Below are 3486 nucleotides of genomic sequence, written 5' to 3'. Positions count from 1 at the left end.
GTAAGTAAGTACAATTGAACATAAATAAACATTTGATAAATCATGTTAAGGGTAGTACATTTTCTTAAGCTCAATCCTTTTCCTGGTAAGTAAAGGATGTGACAAATAATTTTTACTTCAACTTCATTCGAATTATTTTTCACAGGCAATTTTATGTAATGTATGTTGAGTAGTTTTACTCATCCGAACGCATTATGTCAGCTTTTTGGAAAACTTAAGTACCAATGAAGCGCCAGACTGTGTATCACGTATAAATCATTTATTTATTTTATTACCAACGGCATGCATAATTTTACACTACACTACAAATGTAACATCAAGGTGCAACAAAAATAGAGAAGCTGTCGATTAACAGATATAAACTACGAAAACGAACATAAACTATAAATAAAATATACGAGGAAGCATAAGAAATAAAAATAAAACGTAAAGATCAGGTACATCTAAAGCTAAATCACCATGCATTAAATGGTAAAGAAAAATCATCCAAATTGTGTATTTCCTATTGTGATAAGACTCGTTATTATTTACAAAAACTAATAAACAAAGATAGATTGCAAAAATGTTCCTCAGAATAGTAGGGGGTTATAATAGTTTCGTTGCACGATGAAAAATTATCGTAATTAAAATCGAACCACAACAGAGGGAAACAAATACCGTTGGGTGGAAGTGGTTGAAATTTACAACCAGCGAAGTTCAATACTTTGACAATGAATGACTGAGAGAACATTAACATTGACAGTGAGGTTTATCATCCATTGGACGTTGTGAACTGCTTTTGGTTCTTAACGATCCATGACTGTCAACCATCAAACATGGTCATCAACACTTTTATTTATATTTTGTCTCATACATCTGGAATAAATTATTACTTTCAAATGAAAAAAATCTATCAATGGATAGTTAGAGGGTTTATGATAAGCAATTCCAGGTAAATTTCATATAATCCTTTTATTTAAACATTTTGGGAAATTAACCATATTGTAAAAAAAAAAAAAAAAAAAAAAAATAGACTGGGACGGTGGCGTTGTTCTGTAATCCAGCTACTAGGAGGTCACGATTTGTGGATATTTTTTAGAGATGCATTGAGGATGCGATACTCCCTGGTGCGGATTAATGTCCGCACTAGTGAGTATTACGACTATCCGCAGTACTACCCTGATATTTAGACCAACTAGTAACTTGTAGGGACATAAGTCCCTAAAAAGCTCAAATGTAAAAAACTTTTTGCAATACCGGTATTTAAACAAACTCAGAATAACATTATCTATGTGTCAGAATAGGCATCCCTACACCATATCTTTTGTGTAAAAACCAGTTTGTTGTTCTTCTTTGTTTGCTTTTGTTGATGTCATTTTCAATAAATAATTTGAATCACTCCAGTGGTTTAACATGAAAAGGCAGCAAACATATCATTGTTTGTGAATAAATACTGGTTTACTAAGGTAGCTTTGGTCTTGTGGTTAATGAGGATAAATAAAAGCTTCCCTGTTTGGAAATTTAAAAATTCATTGGAGGTTCGCCTTCAGATGAATTGAAGACGCCTGCAATTTCATCTGCAGTAGGCTTATTATACCTACGACGATCCATATTTATCCTGTCTACAAACCTAAGTTCTAATTCACTGTCACCTTGTACAACCATTTCTTCCGAAGCTCTTTTGTAAATTTGTGCAAATGGATTTTCTAATAGAATTTCAGCTAGTTTTCACAATATTTCAGTTTTTAAGTAACTATTTTCTCGACGCCTTTGACGAATTTCTGTTGCTGTTGATGTGTCAATAATGTACAATTGGCCATACACGGGGTCTTCATCATGTTGAGGCAGCAACTCTGAGATTGAACGATAAATCTGTCCTTGAATTTTGAAACAGTATGGTCCTTTTCCTGGAATATCTTTCTTACTGGCTGAAAAATAAGCTAAAGCCATCGCACTGTTGCATTGTCGAATGAATTTATACAGTTGTGGACTCTCTTCAAACAAACTTTTAAGTTCTACATTAGTTTATGAATGAGGAAGGTTAATAAGTCCGTTATGGCAACATGTCATAAAATGATTATTCGTTAGTTCTTCTCTAAAATGAAGAGCACTACATTGAATGCACTCTTGGTCCAGTAATCCTGCATCATGGATCTTTACGTTTCTCTCGTCTACCATGGGTCTCCTAAAAAGGGGTTGTAACATATCTTGATTAAGTTCGTCATTATCTACTCTTGCTCTCCTACGCGCACTGTCATTCCTATGAACAGTTCCCCGCCTTTGTGGTATTCCCCTGGCGTTCATATTAATTACAGTACTTATAATGAAAAGAATATATATCCAGCAGCCTACATACCAAAACATCTTGAATCCCTGGTGATTTTATAAAAGTATGTTCGAATATGATTACTCTACGTTGTACCCTATATTCACTGCACTAAAAAAATTTACTTACGAAGGAATGCAAATACACCATTTTAGAACCAATAACATTTATAGGTTATTTTAGTTGTATATATTTACACAACCTTAACCTTAAAATGTGTAGAAATATAAAGAAAACAACATCATTTAAAATAAACTTGAACATATGATTTAAAAATAAAAACAAAACAGAAGTTAGATTTAATTTCGACTCTTTGATTATTTATACAGAATATTTATTCTATGTCGTTAATTCCTTTAACACGATAATAACGTAAAAGCATGAAAAAATGAAACTTGAGTATATGATTTAAATATAAACAAAGAATGCAGACGTTTTTTTTTGACTAATCTTCAATATTTCAGTTTTATTATAGTATACATTTCATAGTTGACTGGCTAAAAGTAAACCAAATGCGTGTATTGGTCACTGTTTCTAATCTGTGGCACAGCTGTTTTAATTTCAAAAGATGTAAACAAATTAAACCCCATGTTGTTTTAATGAGAAAAGTTTTATTCTGTTGCGAATTTATGGTAAAAAAAATAAGAAAAATGAATAGTTTCCCTCAAAATTCACGTCAAGACCTTTAAAATAAGACCGCTCCCATCCTTCTACGGCCATCCAGTCACTCACAATTTCTTTACAAAAATTTGACTTACGGAATTATATATATAGATTCGTTAATACCAAGGCAAGAATGTGGTTTGGATCCGACTATAAACTGTAGGTCCCTTGGTTGCCATTAGCTGTTTGGTTGGTAACGGTTTATCGGGTCAAATGAAACAAAATAGCTCAAATAGATTTAGCTGATGATTGATTGAATAAAAATGTGCATATGAATTATGCTCGGGGAGCGAGCTGGTCTGGTCTAGTGGTTAGAGCGCGGGACTTCAGTCCAAGAGGTCTGAAGTAGCCTGAAGTTATGTGAAAAATAATCCTAGGCTCGTGCCTAGCGCCCAAGGACAAAAATATATTTTGAACTAATTTTAAACCAAACAAAATTTGTTTTAACGTTGAAGCGCTGAATTGCAGAAAACATGTGGACGGTGCATGTGTATTTATGTAAAAGTATGAGGCATTTG

General features: G+C 33.1%; 1 protein-coding gene across 1 annotated transcript in view; it reads right to left on the bottom strand.

The window, feature by feature from the left end:
* Positions 1–3486, bottom strand: part of LOC128988772 (potassium voltage-gated channel protein Shaw-like) — a 317384-nt gene that overhangs the window by 113339 nt on the left and 200559 nt on the right. The gene's annotated exons all lie outside the window — the stretch shown is intronic.

The sequence above is a fragment of the Macrosteles quadrilineatus genome, unplaced genomic scaffold (genome assembly GCF_028750875.1).
Source record: "Macrosteles quadrilineatus isolate MER2022 unplaced genomic scaffold, UCM_ALF_1.0 Scaffold_3__2_contigs__length_128488019, whole genome shotgun sequence".
In the NCBI taxonomy this organism is placed as follows: domain Eukaryota; kingdom Metazoa; phylum Arthropoda; class Insecta; order Hemiptera; family Cicadellidae; genus Macrosteles; species Macrosteles quadrilineatus.
The sequence above is the reverse complement of the archived record's forward strand: the minus strand, read 5'-3'. Positions and strand labels throughout refer to the sequence as shown.